Genomic DNA, 19,501 nt, shown 5'->3' with positions numbered 1-19,501 from the left:
GTCCGGTACCATCCATGAGATCCGCCGCTGCGTCCACGCTGGCTGTGGCATTGCATTCAGTAGGCCGGGCGACGGGCCGGAGTGTAGTCGCGGCTGTCGGGCCACTTGCGCGCCGCTAGCGACAGATGCTGCATAGAACGCCGTTGGCCCACGAGAAAAATTGCTGGCTTTGCACCCCCTCCCCACACACCACCACCACCACGCTCCCCCCCCGGCCCAAATTCTTTTGCTCAGCTCCCCCGCCCCCTGACTCTCCCGTACTACATCCCAAGCCACCCGACAACCGGCGCACACGTCCTCACCGTGGCACGCCACAGAGGACTCAACAACGAGGCCGACATGACTCGGGACGTCGGGAGGAGGCCGCCGCCCTCAAGCAGGCGGCTGCCGCCGCCAAGGCCTCCGGCATGGTCTAAGCAGCCGAGAGGCGAGAGGCGGCAGAGTTCCGCCAGCGAGACAGAGGTGAAGATTTTTGCGCCGGCGAGCGTGCGCGCGCCTCCGGCATCTGACTCAGATGGGCAAGCTGCGGGACACGGAGCGCGGCGCCGTTGGCACCCGCGCTGAGAGGCCGGTAGCAGAGGGGGAGGGGGAGGGGGGGGGGGGGGCGGTGTGTGTGCGTGTGTGCGTGTGCGTGTGTGTGTGTGTGTGTGTGTGTGTGTGTGTGTGTGTGTGTGTGTGTGTGTGTGCGTGTGTGTGTGTGTGTGTGTGTGTGTGTGTGTGTGTGTGGGCGGTGTGTGTGTGTGTGTGTGTGTGTGTGTGTGTGTGTGTGTGTGTGTGTGTGTGTGTGTGTGTGTGTGTGTGTGTGTGTGTGCGTGCGTGCGTGCGTGTGAGTGTGTCAGTGGCTGTACCTCCGCCCGACGACGACACTGCGCAGGTACAGCGGCCCGAAGAAGTGCGCCAGCAGCGCGCCCTGCATGTCAGGTGGAGATATGGGGAGATATGGGGAGATAGCGCTTGCATGTCATGCGGAGATCTGGGGAGATCTGGGGAGATCTAGGGAGATAGCGCCTGCAGGCCGAGCAGGTTCCAACGGCAGATCTTGTCGGAGCAAGAGAGGATCACGCCGAGACCCGACCCGACCGGCGCCGTGCCTGTTCCGAGGCTCTTTGCTTGCGGCGCCGGACTTCTTTCTTTGTGGGGCGCCCGCGGACCCGCCCTGGCGCCGCGCCTATTCCCACCTCTCCTTTTCGCCCTCGCCGTTTTCTTTCTCAGCCCGCGGCCCGGCCGCAGTGCCTGATGCGCAGATCTGCGCCCCGCCTCCGCCGCCGCCACCGGCCTGCGACGCACTGCTGCCCTCTCCGACTCCGTGCGAGGCGCCGCCCTCTCCCGCGCCTTGCGTAGTGAATGAGGAACGGGATGAGCAGTTGGTCAGCAGTTAGCCAGGCGCCGCCCTCTCCGGCGCCAGGCTCGCGCTTGACCGAGAGCGAGAGCATGCCCTCGGCGCGGGCGTGCTTGGGCGCGTGCAGGGGCGCGTGCCGCGCCTATTTCATTTTACTTGGATTTGGGTACCGCGGTTGGTAGGGTACCGCTCCGGCGAGGCGCGTGTCGCGCCGGCGGCGGCGGCTCGAGCGGTGCGGCGGTCTCCTCGGCCAGCACGGGCTCGCACCTCGCCCAGCGGCGGAGTTGATGAGTAGTTCATTAGCAGTTAGCTAGTCGTTAGTAGCGAGCAGCAGCTACTCCGCAGCTACTCCGCACTTAATCCGTCGCACCTCGCCCAGCGGCGGACGGACGCGTTGCCGCACGGCGCGGAGGAGGTGTACAGGTGGAGGCTGACGCCAGGACGCAGCGACCACGTGCCGCCAGCCTCCGCCGGAGGCGACAGCAGCGCCGCGACTTGCGCGCCGTCGCCGTCACCGCCACCGCCTCCGTCACCGTCACCGTCACCGCCTCCGCCTCTGTCTCGAACGCCGCCTCCGTCTCCGCCTCCGCTGCAGCCACTGCCGCCGCCGCCGCCGCCGCCGCCGCCGCCGCCACTGCCGCCGTCGCCGCTGTCTCCGCCGCCGACCGCGCGGAGAAGAGCCACCTGCAGGGCTCGCTGCAGCCCACGCCGTGCGAGCACCTCGGCATGGCAGTCGCGGACGGATGTCCCGGCTCGGTCGGCAGCGACGGCCGCCGCGCGCGCAAACTTGGTCCCCGCGCCGACCGACAGCACGGTCAGCCGTGGCGTCCCCCCGTCTGGCGGCGAGTCGAGCGCCACGACGGCAGCCATGCAGGTCTGCGTGTACTGCACCTGCGCGCGCTCGCACAGCGCACGGAACGTGTCGATGCTGAGCCGAGCGACGGCGTCCGCAAAGGCGCAGCTCGCCACACGGCTCTTCTCCGCCGAGCGGACGGCGGGCGGTGCCGGAGGAGCGGCGGGCAGAGACTGGTCGCTCTGGCCTCGGCGACGCAGCGCGCGGCGCCAGAGCGAGGCGAGCAGGAAGCCGAAGCCGCCGAGCGCGAGAAGCGCAAAGCGGGGTGACCTGGCCAGGTCACAGCGGCGGTGCGCGATCTCGGCCAGCTTGTGCCGTGGCGGGCACGGTGCGAGGAACGACATCGTTTGTGCGATCGGCAAGAAGGAGAAACTCCCCTGGTTATAAGTGAGGCCAGGCCCGAAGCCTGACTCAAGCCAAGAGGCGCAGCGAAGCGCTAACGCGGGCCATCGTGGCCGCGGTGCAGCCCCGCACGGGTTTAGTGCGCGAGATGCGCTCGGGCGACGGAGGAGCCGGAGGCGGGCGGAACTCGGCCGGGGCGTCATCACCAAGAGGACCTGGGAGCCTGTCTGTCGGGGTGACCCCCCTGAGTGACGAGCCCCTCTCTGTGCTCCTTCGCGTGCCGTGACATGGCTCGCAGCGCTCCAGCGCTCTTATCTCGATAGACGATACCGGCCGTGAGCCGCGTAGAGCGCAGGGGGAGAGAGGGCGTGTCTCTGGTACTCGCTCTCTCGGACGAGGAGCCGTGTTTCATGAACATGCAAGTAAAAGAGTGTGTAGCCGGAGGTCACTCTCTCTCTCCTAGGAGTCTCTTCTCTCACACGTGCTAGAGCGCGCATCACCATCAACAATTCTGCGCTACATTGCCAGTGGTTCCGGGCGCCTGCTGAGCCTTCGGAGGCTTGCCGCTTCCTTGGCCATGAAGGGAAGCCACCTTGAGGGTGCTGGTGTAGCACCGGTAGGCGACGCAAGCAGCAAGGCAAGCGACGGCGGCGGCAGACGCTCCGACGGCAATGGAGATTGCCACGAAGGAGGCGCCGTCATCGCCTCCGTCGAGGATAGCCGGGGGTGCGCTAGGCGGGTGCGGCGGTGGGTGCGGCGGCGGCGTGTGCGGCGGCGTCGGCGGCGGCGGCGCTGGAGCGCGGCCAGGCGGGTACGGCGGCGGCGTCGGCGGCGGCGTCGGCGGCGGCGTCGGCGCCTTGTCTGGCGGGTGCGGGCCGGGAGAGGGCGGCGGCGACGGCAGCACGGTGCTACAAAGGCACGTGGCGACGGCAGAGCACTCGCCGGTCTGCGAGCCGGGGCTGAAGTAGAGGCGATCGACACCAGCGTCGAACCAGCAGCCGGGCGGGTTCGATGAGGTCCCCGAGTGAAACTCTGGCGTCACGCTCGCGTACAACTCGCTGCTCCAGAGCGACCCAAGCTCCAGGGCGGCCTGGCTGCACTCTGCCTCGCTTCCGACGCGCTCTCGCCCGGGCACGTCGTCGCAGCGGCCATCCGTGAGCAGCACGTAGGAGTTCCGTCGCGCTGGGTTGCAGTCACGAGAGAACGCCGAACGGCCGCAGTCCGCGATGTCTGCGCCGCAGGAGTCGCAGGCCCCCGAGTCCGCCCCTGGCCCGCCGTCGTCGCAGATGCCGTCCTCGAGGCTGCGGCACGTCTGAACGGCGCGGTCGACGTACGTGATGCCCTCTCCACCCTGCGAGTCCAGGAGCTCATTCACGACGTTGCAGCCGCCGCTGGCAACATAGTCGGTCGCGCCGTTGACCAGCACACCGACCATGATGCCGGTTTCGATGTCAAAGACGCCCGACCCCGAGTTGCCGCCAAACGCGTCGGTCGACGCAACAAAGGTGGAGGGCCCGCTCTGAATGACCCTCCCGCCGTCATCCATCTTGGCAGGCAGCCCCGAAGGGAAGCCAATCATCATCAGGCTCTGGCCCGGCACGGCCGGCACCGGAGAGGCGTGATAGGGGGCGGGCGCTCGTCCGACGACGGGGCGATCCAGCTGGATGAGCGCGATGTCTGCTCCACCGCTTTCGCCGTACTCGGTCACGTACGAGGCACAGTAGAAGACGTCACTGACAGTGATGGGCGGAAATATTGGGTCGCCGTCGTCGTCGCTGCCAGTGACATAGTACTTGAAGACGTATGCGTCGTCTGAGCAGCTCGCCGTGTGACTTTGCCGTTTGACACAGTGGCCAGCTGTAATGACCTGAGCAGGCCCAACCAGTGTGGCCGAGCAGTGTCCGAGCGTCGGCTGCTGCACGAAGCGCTGGCCTGGGCACATGTTGTACTGCGGTCCGAATCGCCAACTCTCAGGCCAAGACTCGAGCACTCGGAAAACGCCGTTTGAGTCTGGGCTGCCGAGCGCACTGCGGGTCGTCTGCACCATTATAGCATTCTCCAGCAGGTGGAGCGCCATCGCGTCGACAGGGCGCTGAGCGTCGAGCTGATACCAGTCACGCCGGTTGTCTTCGCCGTAGATCACTCTTGCTGATCCGGCGGGCGCAGCGGCGGCGGTAAGCGTGGCGAGCACGGCCGCGGCGGCGGCCAGGGCGACGTGGCGAAGCACCATCTTGTGTTGTGCGGCACAGTGGGCGAGCGCGTGCTGTGGTCGCGCGAGACGCGGAGCCGCGGTGCTTGGCGACACAAACGAGCGGAGAGACGCCAGCCCCGCGCTCACAATTGACTGTCACGCTAGGGATCCCCAGGTCCTTTTCTTCTTTTTTGGTGCTCTGTCTGCTCTTCGTGGCGTGCCACAGCGACACGAGAACTTCCATACCACCTCGTGCACGCGCAACTTCCATACCACCTCGTGCACGCGCACCGCGGCCGCCTTCGCACTCTCATGAGCACTGGGCCGCATCCGCCGCCATCCTGGCAGCGGTCGCCTTGGCCCTGGCAGCGACAGTGGCCGCGCGCCTCGCTTTGGCAGCGGCCGCCGCCCCCTCCAACGCCGCCCTGGCCTCCTCCAACGCTGCCTTGGCCTCCTCCAGCGCTGCTCCGGCCTCCACATGCGCCGCCTCCGCCGCTGCATGCACCGCCTCGGCCGCCGCCTCCGCCTCCTCCTCCGCCTCGACCTCCTCCTCCGCCTCGTCCGCCGCAGCGTCCAAGCGCAATGCCTCGGCCATCTCAGCCGACGCCGCCGCCTGGCTCTCCGGCGTGATGCCGAGCCGGATCCTCTCCTCGTGACACTTTACGAGAAGCCTCAGCGCCCTCTCCTCCTCTGCCTTCTTCGCCGCCTCGGCTGCAGCTGCCTCTGACGGCGCCTCGGTACCCTCCGCCGGCGCCTCTGCCTCCTGCGACGGCCCAGCCGCGCACGCCCCGGCGCCCTTCTTCTTCTTCTTCTTGCCCTTCTTGCCCTTGGCGCGCTTCTCCGCCTCGACCTCCGCCAGCAGCTCGTTGGCGTGCCGCGCCGCCTCCGCCTCCGCCTCCGCCTCCCTCGCCGCCGCCTCAAGGGCGCGCTCGCACTCGGTGTGGCCCTCCTCCTTGGCAATCTGCAGCGCCGTATAGCCGTCCGAGGCGCGCCTCGTTACGTCAGCGCCCGCTTGCAGCAGGCAGAGCACGACAGCGGGGTGGCCCTGATCGCACGCGATGTGCAGCGGCGTGAAGCCAGTGCCTGTGGCTTGGTTGACCGCTGCGCCAGCAGCGAGAAGCAGCCTGACGATCTCGGCGTGGCCCCTTTTGCACGCGACAAACAGCGGCGTGAAGCCGCCATCAGCAGCTTGGTCGACTACCGCGCCAGCCTCGAGAAGCAGCCGGACGCACTCGAGATGTCCCTGCTGGCACGCAATAAGCAGCGGCGTGGCGCCGCCACCCATGGCTTGGCCGACCGCTGCGCCAGTCTCGAGGAGCAGCCGAACGATTTCGAGGTAGCCCTTCTCGCACGCAACGATTAGCGGCGTCCAGCCGCTATCTTTGACTTGGTCGATCGCCGCGCCAGCCTCGAGGAGCAGCCGGGCGATCTCGAAGTGGCCCTTCTCGCACGCAACGTACAGCGGCGAGAAGCCTCCGTCAGCAGCTTGGTTGACCGCCGCGCCAGCATCGCGGAGCAGCCGGGCGATCTCGAGGTAGCCCTTCTCGCACGCCTTGACCAGCGGCGTGGGACCGCCCTCCTTGGCACGATTGACCGCCGCGCCAGCCTCGAGGAGCAGCCGGGCGATCTCGAGCTTGCCCTGCTGGCACGCGATGCAGAGCGGCGTGGCGCCGGTGTCCCTGGCGTGGTTGACCGCCGCGCTGGCGCTGAGGAGCAGCCGGGCGCACTCGAGCTGGCCCTTCTCGCACGCGACGAGCAGTGGCGTCCAGCCGTCGACCCTGGCTTGGTTGACCGCCGCGCTGGCGCTGAGGAGCAGCCGGACAACCTCGATATGGCCCCTCTGGCACGCGATGAACAGCGGCGTGGCGCCGTTGACCTTGGCGACCTTGGCTTGGTTGACCGCCGCGCCAGCCTCGAGAAGCAGCCGTGCGCACTCGAAGTGGCCCTCATGGCACGCACCGTACAGCGGCGTGGCGCCATTCTCGTTGGCTTGGTTGACTGCCGCGCAAGCCTCGAGGAGAAGCCGGACGCACTCAAGCTGGCCCTGCTGGCACGCGACGAACAGCGGCGAGAAGCCTCGGGTGTCTGCTTGGTTGACTGCCGCGCTGGTCTCGAGGAGCAGCCGGGCGACCTCGAGGTGGCCCTCGTGACACGCGAATAGCAGCGGCGTGCGGCCATCGATCATTGCTTGATTGACCGCCGCTCTGGCTTTGCAAAGCAGCTGGACAATTTTGAGGTGGCCATTGTAGCACGCGGCGAACAGTGGCGTGGCGCCGTTGTTGCGGGCTTGGTCGACTGCCGCGCTGGCCTCAAGAAGCAGCCGGGCGCAATCGAGCTGGCCCTCCTGGCTTGCGATAAACAGCGGCGTGACGCCATTCTCCTCGGCTTGGTTTAGCGCCGCGCTGGCGCCGAGGAGCAGCCGTGCGCACTCGAGGTGGCCCTTCTGGCACGCGATGAACAGCGCCGAGCCGCCGCCGCCATTCGCCGCCCCCACGCTCGCGCCGCCTTCGAGCAGCAGCCGCACCGCCTCGGCTTGCCCGTGACGAGCGGCCCAGGTCAGCAGCGTGTCCTGCTTCTCGGTGTCGAGCCGCGCGTCGAGCTGGGCCGCGAGCGACGTGCCGCGCGTCCGCAGCCCGGAGAGGAGGGCGCGCAGCGAGCCTAGGTTCCCCTCGGCTAGCTTTGCGAGCTGGGCTGGGCGCAACGCGCCGCTCATAAGCTCCCCTCGTTTTTACGCCGCATCTTTGGCCAGAAAGAAGAATTTGGTCGCAGTACGAATTACTACGAACCACGCGTGCCGTCCTCCCATCCCTCCCTTGGGTTGTCTGTTTTCTTTCTTTCTTTACCACGCCCCTCCCACAGCAGACTGGCCCGGATACAAATGGCATCGACAAATGGCTCGGCGCTTGACTTAAATTAACTGTGATTCCGCGCACCGCGCGCGCGCGCGCGGGTTGAGCTCTATCCTGTATCCAGTCACACACAGACAGCGGCGTGCCCGTGCGTGCCGTCCTCCCATCCCCCTTCCCGCCTCCGTTTGCCCTTTCGGCTTTCGCTGTCCTTGTTCTTCTATTTTTTTTGGCCCTCTGGGGGGAGGCGGGGCCCCTAGCGGGTACCCATGCGGGGGGGAGATGGGGTCCCATGGCCCGCCGCAGGCGCCGATTTTTTTGCGATTTTTTTATTATGATTTTCTACTTGTTTTCATGAGAATTTCGCGTATTGCGCGATGACCATGCTATCACGCCTTGCGACAGCCTGTCGGCGCTGCTGACCGTGCCATGCTGCTCAACTGACCGCCTGCATAGCTCGCGGCCTTAGTCTTTGGCATTCAGTGACGACCTGATCGTACGGCCAGTAGGAAGGTGTCCTTCCAGCGCGTGCACGCTTCTGACGCAATGCGCGTCACAAACTGCCTCGGATTGGCTGCTGGCACTCTCGAGGCTATGGCTACACAGCCTCGCGCGCATGGGCAGTCAAGAGGGACCATGCACCTTCTCACGACAGCGCCGGTGCCTCTCTCTTGGACCGGCAAACGTGGTGGTCTCGTGTCACCAATGTGGGACCAGTGCGGCATGCCGGCATCGCGCCATCGACAGCTCTGAACTGCGCCTCACCACTGACCGGGAAGGCCGCCAAGTGGGTCAGCACCGGTCGCACATTGTGGCAGCAGTCAGTAGTGCATGTCTGATAGCTAGAGCAGCAGCGTCAGGGTCGCAGGGTCGGATCGTGTCAAGCCTCTCGCCCGGCCGGCCGCGTGCAGACGTCGGCCTGTCTGCTGTCTGGAGTGATCTGTCGGCGGTCAGTACGACCAATCAGGTCGGAGTTTTCTGATGGTTGGAGGGTCTATCTGTATGTACACCTCGAGACCTCTCCAAATCTGCCCTCTAATCAACCGTAATCATTCGGGAAGTCGGTGCTAGTAGAGACACTAGTAGAGCCGGGGCCCCGTTTCCGCACTGCGGCGCGGCGCACGGTGCCTCCGGGGGCCCCCGCCTCCCCCCAGAGTTTTGGCCAGGTCGCACACACGCACAGCCACAGGTGTGGGGTACGAGAGGAGTGACTAGTCTCTAGTGTACGGCGCGCACCAGTACCGGGGGCTCAAACTGACTCCGCACAGTTACAACTGACAGTTCGCCGTATAGAGTTGTTGGCTACACACACAGTCTCTTCCGAGCTTGGCTGTTGGCCGCGCCGCGTCGCTGCGAGGAAATTATCCGAATCGCAAACCCCAAAGTGCCCAAACCCCGCCAAACCCGCCCCCTCCTCAAGGCACTCACTCGGCAGCCGGCAGCGGCACGTCTGTGCAGAAGCCCGACTGCGCGCAGCGGACGCAGCCAGTGACGTGCGCGCAGTCCACGTCGCTCTCGCACGCAGGGCCGTGCTCGCCATGCCTAAGGTAAGGGAGGGTAAGGTACACTTCTCCACGCACGAGGTGGCGGGGCAAGGGCCAGGCTAGTCCCTCGCGACTCCTCTTCTAGACGACAGGAGCCCCACGGCATTAACAGTGCAAGGCCCGGTGCGCGTGGGTGAGCGGTGTGTGTGTGTGTGTGTGTGTGTGTGTGTGTGTGTGTGTGTGTGTGTGTGTTGGCCGTTTGCATGCAGCGTCGACCGCATGAATGGTGGGGGTTTTGAGGCTTTGGGTGGTCACGTCGGGGGCGCCAGGGCGACATGCACATGCGGGACGTGTGATTCGTGGTAGGCTTGGCATCTTGCTCGCCACGCCGGCAAGCGGCGGGCGGCGTCGGCGGCCGCTTCCCCCGGCAGAGTGAGGGGAAGGCGTCGACGGGCGCGAGCCTGGGGGAATCAACCGGGGGAATCAACCGGGGGAGGTGAGAGCAGCGGTGCGGTCTAGATGCGGTCTAGCAGCGGGGAGGCGGTGAGTTCTGCAAGTGTGGGAGTCGCGACGGGTGCAAGAGCTCGCGGGCAGGGGACCCTCTCATAGGTACCCTCTCCGAGCAGAGGGGTACCATTCCCCTCCGCGTGTGCTGGGGCAAGCGGTACGTGGCTGCTTGCGGGGGGGGGGGGGGGGGGGGGGACCCCCGGGGACCCCCTTTAATTTCCCTTTTTCGCATTGAAACAGGGGGGAGGCTCCCCCCCCCGTTGTCCGAGGGGCCTTTTTACAGCCGGGGGGCCGTGAACGGCGTCCCCTCGGGGAGCCCGCACCGGCCGTCGTCGTGAGGCGCAGGCGGAGAGCTCTAGCTGCGAGTGAGGCGGGTCGACAGTGCGCAGCGGGTAGCCCGCCTAGGGCCGGGGGGTACGGCCGGTGGTGGAGGGGGTGAGGGCGGCGGGGAGGGCGGAGGGGACGGAGGCGGCGGCGAGGGAGGCGGAGGCGGGGGCGGCGGAGGCGAGGGGGGAGGCGGTGGCGATGGTGGGGGCGATGGTGGGGGCGATGGTGGGGGCGACTTCCGGTTTGGCTCCGAGGCAGGGGTGGGGATAGAGGTCAGGGTCTCCAGGGGCAGGGCTTGGGGTAGGGTCTGGGGTCCGGGTAGGGCTAGGGTGACAGTGTGGCCCGCCTGCTTGAGCGCGGCGGTCATGTCTGCTAGGGAGCCGCCCTTCTGGCGCTCCGCCGACAGCAGGGCGAGCGGTGCGGAGGAGAGGTTGCAGACCTGCGAGGGGAAGGGCTGGGTGCGGACGGGCTACTGGCTGTTTGCGAACAGGTCTACCCGGCAGGCAGAGAACGGGGTCTGTTGGACTACTGGCAGACTCGAGCGAACGCGGTTCTGTGGGTGGACTGGCTGCCAGACTTTTGCGAGGGGGTCTGTGGGACTCCTGAGGCAGACTCGCACCGCACGCCACATCCAGCCTGCCGCCTCTTACATCACACCCCGTCCTCTCAGAGCGATTGGGGTTCTGTGGGTCTTGGCTGCAGACTTGGGCGAAGAAGTCGTCCGCGTCCGCGGCGCCGGCGCAAGTGCCGTGCTTCGACCACTCGTGCTGCTCGAACTCGAGCTGAGGCGGGGGCGGGAGGGGAGGGAGGGAGGGCGGACCACGCGTTCGGCCGGAGCATGTGTGGTGTGCTACCGCGGGCGGGAGTGCGAGCGCGGCGAGAGCGGCGAGAGCGGCACGGCGATCAGCATATCTACAAAGCCGGCGCCTGGTGGGCCCGCTCGGCGGCGGGCGCTGCGTAGCACGGGTAGAGGCGCGTCGGCGACGCGGCCGACACGCGCGGAGGGATGCAGGCCGACGAGCCGTACTCGCCCACCTGCGGCCACAGCCCGTGGACAGACGGATGCGCATGGTGGTAGTAGCCGCCGCCGTAGCCAGTCTCGAGGGTGAGGACGCCGCAGAGCGGCACGCCCTCGCCACAGTCCATCTTGCCATCGCGACGCGGCGTCCCTCCTCCGGGGAGAGGCACGTCCGTGCAAAAGCCCGACCGTGCGCAACGGACACAATACTCGACGCCGGCGCAATCGGCGTCGCCCGCGCACCGCGGTCCGTGCTGGCCGCGCCGGCAGACCTCGCCCTCGCTCGAAGCCCAGGCGAGCAACATCGCGAGAGCGGGCATGGGGCTACAGGAGTTCGGGGAGGCAACCTTCGAGGCTTGAGGCGGCTGCCCGGGGTTTGGTTCCTTGCCGGTAAGGGTCGACTGAAATTTCTGGGTGGGATTGCGTGGCACGAGCCGGGCAAGACGCCAACGCTCCTCTGCTATGCGGCCCGCCCGGCCGCCTCACATCGCCGCCCCGATGCGTGCAGCCGAACCTTCTCCTCAAAAGCAGACTCGTCGGCCAGCCGATAAAAGACTGCTGGCGATGCGTCGCCACTACCAAGCGCGCCGCCTCCTCTGCCGTCGGCTCCCGTTGCCTCCCCGCCGCCTACGGCGCGCCGCCTCCTCTACGTATGCCATCGGCACCCCGCCGCCCGAAACAGACGGAGTTTTCCAATAGCAGCAAATGATAACACGATAGATCCACTGGAGCGAAAAAAAAGCAAGCGAGTGGATCCACAAAGGTATTATGGACGTGCAAAGTACGAGTTGGCGGCCCTAATAGCTCTCGTGCGCTGCTCAGTCGGTAACATGACTTGCGCGCCCGTTCAGTCAGCCGCCGCCGCCGCTGGAGGGAATGCCCGTCGTGACGTTCAGCGCCGCGAGTGTGGCGCCAATCAAGATGCAATCGAGCTTCTTGTGCGGGTCGGTGATCTTGTCAAGCTCGACCACCACCTGCCGCACGTTGGTCGCGATGAACTGCGGCACCTTGCCTGCGCTGCTGTCGGTCACGGCGTGGACCATCGTAGTCTCGGCCGGGTGGCCCTTCTCGGCATCAAACGTCGCAGTGAACGGCACCTCCTTCTTGCCGAGCGCACTCTTCTTGCGAGAGATGGACTGAGGCGCCGTGGTGCAGCAGCCGACTCTCTCAGGCTCTGCGATCATCGCGCCGCCGGTGCCGTCTCTGCGTTGCCACCGCGCGCCAGCCTGGACCCCGCAGTTCATGAGGCTCGTGCAGGTGTAGGTCCCGTACGCCTGGCCGAGGACGCTCAGCTGGACGGGAGGCGGTGGCTGGAACGCGGTGGAGTAGCCGCCGATGGCGGAGCCGAAGAGAGCTCCTGGCGTCGACTTTGGGACCTCGCCCATGTCCAGGACGGCGATCCTGGTGCCGTCGGGTGTGACAAGCTCTGCGTGCAGGTGCCTGCCGCGCTTGGAAGACTGGAAGCGGAGCTTCATCACATCCGGGCCCGCGGCGATGCCGGGCTCGCCAGAGGTGACGGGCATCTCGCCAGCGACGCTCTGGTCGATCAAGCCGTCTGCCCCGGAGATGCTGCTGCTGCTCAGACCGAAGGTGACGCTGCGGCCCAGGTTGCCCAGCTGCGAGAGGGCGCTCGCCGCCGCCTTGGCCGCTTCGTCACTCGGCGGCAGCTGGACCTGAAACCTGTCGCCAGCGGCCAAACCGGCAGGGACAGCGACCTGCACTGGGCCGTTCGGGGTGACGGCTTGAATGGTCTGCCCCGCAACGACGCCGTTCGGGACGACTAGCTCGAACGCCTGCATGTGAGCGCTGTCGAGGCGGACGGGCGCGAAGCGCGGATGCAACCCAGGAAGAATTTTATCCTCACAACGCAGGAAGAAGTACAGTGCGATTGTAGGCCTCCTAATGTATGGTAATGTCGGGAAGCTTCACCACCTAAGAGCCTCAATTTTTGGGTTTATAAATAGTGGGTAAAGGTGTGGAGGCGCCGCAAGGCTTGTTGGCGAGCCAAAATTTTGACGCTGGTCTCTGCGGTCTCGGGAACCGTACCCATACTACTCAAAAGTACAATATACTACCACAAAGCACCACTAGCGATTTCGCGCGGAGGGCGTAGTGAAGCCCTGGGGCGCTCACTGTGTGTTATTCGGGTGGGGATCCATCAGTGGTAACCGGCTTTAGTCACAGATCCAAGCTCAGACGCCACACCAACACCACAAACACGCTCACTTCGCCGCTGCTGTAGAGGGCCCCCGGGGGCCCATACTACGTCGAAGTACGGACCCGATCTCGGCCCTCACGGGCTGCCACGCGCCCGCGCGCGGCGCGGGCCGCACCGCCCATGCCCCCGGGTCACCGACCCCGCCTCTCGGCCCTCTCGGCCCTCAGGAGCGTGCGGGAGACCGGCGAGGGGCGCGCCGCGCGCCGCCTGCAGAGCCGCCTCCCAGAAGGCATTGTCGCCTCCGCTGGCGGGGTTCCCGCGCGCCCGCCCGCGCCCGGACCCGCGCCCGCTGCGCCCGCGGGCTCCGGATGCGCCGCCATCCTTCTCCTTCTTCTCGATGGCAGTCCGCGTGTGCTTGTCGACGGGTCGGCGGCGTGGTCGAGGGGAAGGTCGCCGGCGGCCGCAACTCCGCCGCCGTCGCTCCGCCGGCTCTGACCGAGTATCGGGCGTTGAGGGCGGCGGCGCAAGCGGGTCTGGCGCATCTATCGCCACGAGCCTCGCGACCGCGGTCGTGGCACACCTGGCGGCGGCTCTCGAGGCCGTCTCTACGGCGCTCGACGCCGTGTGAGGTCGCCGGCGGCCGCAACTCCGCCGCCGTCGCTCCGCCGGCTCTGACCGAGTATCGGGCGTTGAGGGCGGCGGCGCAAGCGGGTCTGGCGCATCTATCGCCACGAGCCTCGCGACCGCGGTCGTGGCACACCTGGCGGCGGCTCTCGGGGCCGTCTCTACGGCGCTCGACGCCGTGTGAGGTCGCCGGCGGCCGCAACTCTGCCGCCGTCGCTCCGCCGGCTCAACCGAGTATCGGGCGTTGAGGGCGGCGGCGCAAAGCGGGTCTGGTGCGCCACACGGCCACCACCCTTGCCAGCGCCCTTGCCGCCGCCCTTGCCACCCTTTGCCGCCTTGCCTCCGCCGCGGGCGGCGGTGGGAGCGGCCTGCTGGGCTAGCATGTTGTCCTTGCTGGGGACGGGCACGTGGAACGTCAATTCATGTTCTAACGGCCTCCGGGATTCAAACAAAAAATAGCCGGGGCCCTCTCGCAACCCCTCCGACCTCCCGGGACCCGTGGGCGTCGAAGAGGCGCTCTCGGGGGGCCGTTCTGAATTCATACTACCTCGAAGTACAATATACTGCGTCAAAGCACCGGCCCTGAGTCCGTCTGGACCACCCGTTCTTACAGACTTAAGTTGGGCACCCGACCCGTTGACAGACTTAAATGCACAGATTTAATGGCACGGTACGTCACTGCCTGCGCAGCACAGCGCAGCACAGCGCAGCACAGCACGGCACACGCACACGCACACGCACACGCACACGCACATGCATGCCCCCCCACCCTCCCTTCCCCCGGACAGTCGACAGAAAGAATGATGATTGCACAGCTAGGCGACGTCACGGCACAGCAAGGCACGTCACACGGCACACCAAGGCACGCCGCAGCCAGCACAGCACAGTGTTAGGCTCATGAGACAACGATTTTCCCACTGAGCCACCTTTTGCGGGAAAATCGTTGTCTCATGAGCCTAACACACAGCACAGCACAACATATGCACTCGCACCCGCAAGCACCCGACCCGCCTTCCCCCCGCGCCCCGGTAGGGGGTCCTAGCTAGGGTCCTGTTAAATAAGATCGGAAAAAGCGCGCAGCAAAAGAGGGCTTCCTGCTACCGTTGGCGGCCTTTGCGAGCTGCTTGGTGCACGCCACTGGGTGGGAGTTGAGACGGTGCGGTAGCTGCTGCTCCGGCCATCTCACCCGCGCGGCATGCTGCTCGAGACTGTACTCGGCTACGATGCGCTGACGTTCGTCTTTGGCTTGTTGTGCGCACAGTGCTTGTGTACGATGGGGCGCATCAAGACGGGAGCTGTTGGTATGCCCAAGCGCAAGAAGCAGAAGCAGGTTCCCGTCGAGGCCGGTGAGACGGTGCCCAAATTGGCCGCAGGAGGCAATGGAGCAGGAGGCCGCCTGGGATGTCTCGGGATTTTGAACGAGTGGGCGGTGCAGGCTGTCTGTTTACAGGCGCCGTCCGCCCGCGCGCGCGCCGACCCAACTCCGAGCACGCTCGCTCGCCGCTGGGCGGCGCGCGTCCACACTGCGTCGGCAACACGACGCAGGAGCTCGCTCACTGCTGCTGCGGCGGCGGCAGCGACGGCGACTGCGAGCTGACGGCTGACGGCTGTACGGCTGTACGGCTGACGGCTGGCGGCTGGCGGCTGCGGCGAACGGCGACGGCTCGGTTCGCGTTCGCCCCGCGACGGTGCGACTGAGCCTGCCGCGCTCGATCTGGGAGCCACTCGGCGCCAGTTCGAGCGGCGGTCGGCTCGGCCACTGCGGGTGCGACGCATGATAGAGCATGCTGGGCGCCGCATCGTGTACTACCGACCCACGCCAAGGCGCGGGGCGGTGGTGCTCGCCGGCGCTCGCGGTGCTTCGGTGCTCGAGCGCGCTCAACATTGTGGTCGTTCAGGGCGGCTCGCACAGCGCCCGCAGGCACACACACACACACACACACACACACACACACACACACACACACACACACACACACACACACACACACACACACACACACACACACACACACACACACACACACACACACACACACACACACACAGCCCCTTCCCCTTCCCCTTCAAGACGCAAGGGCGAGGACACGCGCAGGGGCCGCACCTCTAGCGAAGCCCACAGAGTGGGAGACTCCTATCACCGCCCTGCCACCCACGTGAGCCTTTTGGCCGCCTCTGTCAGTGTGCCCGTGGTAGTGAGAGACTGCTGGTGAGAAGCCGGAGGAAGGTCGCTAGTCGAGAGAGATCGCCAGTGGAATAGGGAGTCCACCGTGCTGCGAGCCCGTCGCTGTCCCTTGTCAGGAGCAGGAGAACTAGGAGAGCGCAACCAGTAGGAGGCCCGCGCCTGCCCCCGTGCCGCCGGGTGCAACCTGTCCTATACGAGAGAGGAATCCCTGGGACCCTGTCGTGTGGGTGAACCCTACCCAGCCCCCCTCCGTGTCGCGATGCGCTCCCCGCTCCCGTTCCCCTGTGTCCCTGATCGTCCTACAAGATCCTGCTCGTGCAGGTGGGGACCCTGTCCTTCTCCCACCCCTCGTTTGGCGTGCCCGTTTTATTTATTATGCCGCCTGGGACGAGGAACGGGAGGTTTTCGCAAGGCTGGCTAAGACCAAACAGAGGCAGATCCGCAAGCTCGACGGGCTGCGGAAGATTTCTCATGGTGCTCTGGCTGACCTCAATGGTGCTGATTGGATCACACAGGCAGGTCAAAAGGGTCATTCTGGAGAAGAAGGCATTCAAAGCCATTCAGAATCTGCTCAGCATTCAGTTAGCATGGCATATTTTGAGAGGGACTGGCTCTTGGGCCAGGTGTGGTTAACGCGTTAACCAGTTTAGAGTATAACTAATAAAGGGGGACCCTGTGAACCTCAGATAGCCTTCTTGTTCTGACTTCACGAACTTGCAAGAGAAGTGCGTGGATGCTCCTGGGAGGGCCTTTAGAACGGGCTTCGTGCGAGCGCGCACTTCATTCCACGACGTCAGATGCACCTTTCTAGATCTTTCTAGAAGATATACCCCCCACCTTTCCTAGCACCTTTCGCCCTTCGCTCACTGCCCCAGCGCCCATGCCTCGACCTCCTTGGGCAGCAGCTGGTTCGACATGTCCTCTCCGTGGCCTAGGCAGCCGTGGCGGGCGGCGCGGGCCTGGCCCCAGGTAAAGACGGCGCCATCGGCGGTGATGGCAATGCTATGGTCTCCAGTGGACACAGCGATGACGCGCCGGGCAGCAAAGGCCTCGACCTTCTTTGGCAGCAGCTGCCACTGCTGGTCGCCGTGGCCCAATTGGCCTTGGTATCCCCAGCCCCAGCTCCAGACGGCGCCGTCGGTGGTGATGGCGAAGCTGTGGTTTCCTCCAGCCGACACGGTGAGGACGCGTTGGCCAGCGAAGGCCTCGACCTTCTTGGGCAGCAGCTGGTTCTGCCCGTCGCCGTGGCCCAAGCGGCCAAAGCCTCCCTCGCCCCAGCTCCAGACGGCGCCACCAGCGGTGATGGCGAGGCTGTGGAATGCTCCAGCCGACACAGCGACGACGCACCGACCTGCAAAGGCCTCGACCTTCTTGGGCAGCAGGTGGTGCTGCTGGGGCGACGACGCGCTGGTCAGTAAAGGCCTCGATCTTCTTGGGCAGCGGCTCGTTCTGCTGGTCGCCGTGGCCCAACTGGCCAAAGCTTCCACCGCCCCAGCTCCAGACGGCGCCATCGGCGGTGAGGGCGAGGTTGTGCACAAGTCCAGCCGAGACAGCGAGGACGCGCCAGCCAGCCAAGGCCTCGATCTTCTTTGGCAGCAGCTGGTCCTCCAGGTCGCCGTGGCCCAGCTTGCCACCGGCTCCACCGCCCCAGCTCCAGACGCCGTCGGCGGCGAGGGCGAGGCTGTGGGCGGCTCCAGCAGACACGCTCACGACGCGCTCTCCCAGCATCGACGGGAGGCGGGTCGGCGTGTTGAGCCGCGTCACGCCCTCACCGTGGCCGAGTACCGATGGGCTGAAGGGCGGCGCTGAGCCGCACGACGAGAGCCGCCCCTCGCCGTCGATGAAGATGCTGTGCCGTTTGCCTGCCGCTGCCCTCGCCGGCGGATTGGACTTGCGCAGCAGCGCAAAAAAGCACAGCCACCGCACGGCGCAGCTCTCGTCCTCTGGCTGCGCCGGCAGCTCGAAGCCGCGCTCTTGCGCCCACAAGCGGATGCCCTCCACCGCAAGCGAGGCGTGGAAGAGCAGCGAGACGGCCGCGACGCGAGCGATGTCGGCGGGGTCGCAGCGAGAGAGGGCGCGGACGAGGAGGTCCGTGGGGAGGTCGAGGAGGCGGGCGGGCGGCGGCGTGGCTGGCAGGGTGTGTGTTATCGCGAGAAAAAGAATTTAGTTTTTTGCCTAACGCGAGGAAAAGAATGGAAGCGTTTGCCGTTCTTAAGAGTTGCGCCGAAAGGCGAAAGAAGCCGCGAGAACAAGGGACCGGCAGGCGGCGGCGTCACAGGACGAGGCAGGCAGAAGAGAACGACGCGACAGAGGAAGGAGGAAATGACAAGGGAGAGGACGACGAGAGTGGGACGACCGCGAGGTGGCATGAAGGTTGCAGCGAGAAGCGGCGAGAGACTGCGAAGAGAGATAGGAAGAGGCAGACTCCCTAGGGTGGGCGACGGCTAGCGCACCACACACCTCTCCTTAAAATCCCTGTGTGGTGGCGGCGTGCCGTCCTCCCATCCACCTCCCTTGGTTGTCTGTTTTCTTTCTTTTTTGCCGTTCTTTTGTGTTGTCTATTGAAAGCGGTATTGAAAGCTACGGTATTGAAAGCGGCGAGCGGCGCGGCGGGAGGGTGGACATATGTTCTATCGCGAGAAAAAGAATTCAATGACCATCTCGAATCTGCGCCGTCTCATCCAATCTGTACTGCTGTGCGTATCAATCTGTAGCGAGAATTCAATCTGTGCACCGAGTGTACCGCGAGAAAAAGAATTCAAAACTCAAAAACGGGCCGGGTGGCGGTGGCCTAAACCAACGCGACGTACTGTTCGTAGTCTGTACTGCTGTGCGTCTACTCTACGACTCATACGACGTTGACGTACCTCACCTCCAATCATGGTCCATGCTGTCTCCATGTGCTCTTGTGCTGTGAGCCTGAGTGTGTGTGGGAGCTCCCCGCTGTGCGCTGCCGCTACGCCGCCCACATGATGCGGGGCACGAGGCGCGCGACGGCGCCGAAGAGCGGCGTCGGCAGGTCGATCCAGTTGCAGATGAAGTAGTCGGGGACGAGAGAGAGGGCGGTGATGTTGAAGGCGACGCCTGTGCTCGAGAGCCGCGGACGCGTCGTGGGAGTGCGGCGGAACGTGTGGTGCACGTGTTACGACACGGGTGGGAGTTGTGTGGTTGTGTGGCGGAGGGGCGGTGCACGCGTGGCGTGCGTGTGGACCGGCCGCCGTGGCGTCCGTCAGGAGCAAGGCTGGTGGTGCCCCTCACCCCCCCTTCTCCTGCCCTCACCCCCCCTTCTCCTGCCCTCACCCCCCCCCCCTCCTCCTCACGGTGTGCTTGATGCCCACGCACCGAGCGGCAGGGGCGCGCGAGAGGCGAGGTGGCGCAGCGGCGTCGCCTCGAGGAGCGACTGCGCGACGAGCAGGAGGCCCTGGCCGAGGGGAGAGGGGCGGGGAGGGAGGGTGACTCAGGCAAGCCCCGAGCCGAGAGGGGGGAGAGAGAGAGACAGAGAGACAGAGAGAGACAGGCCACACACACACACGCGCACACACACACACACACACACACACACACACACACACACACACACAGAGAGAGAGAGAGAGATAGAGGGAGGGAGAGAGCGGAGGGAGAGAT

General features: G+C 66.0%; 1 protein-coding gene across 1 annotated transcript in view; it reads right to left on the bottom strand.

The window, feature by feature from the left end:
* Positions 1–786: 786 nt before the first annotated feature.
* Positions 787–19,501, bottom strand: part of EMIHUDRAFT_444869 (hypothetical protein) — a 22,654-nt gene continuing 3,939 nt past the window's right edge. The window contains exon 6 of the mRNA XM_005772009.1: positions 787–804. The gene's annotated coding sequence lies outside the window, so the exon portion shown is untranslated. The remainder of the gene's footprint in view (positions 805–19,501) is intronic.

The sequence above is a fragment of the Emiliania huxleyi genome, assembly GCF_000372725.1.
Source record: "Emiliania huxleyi CCMP1516 unplaced genomic scaffold EMIHUscaffold_369, whole genome shotgun sequence".
Classification (NCBI taxonomy): Eukaryota; Haptophyta; order Isochrysidales; family Noelaerhabdaceae; genus Emiliania; species Emiliania huxleyi.
Note: the sequence above shows the minus strand (reverse complement) of the source record. Positions and strands in the feature narration are given on the sequence as shown.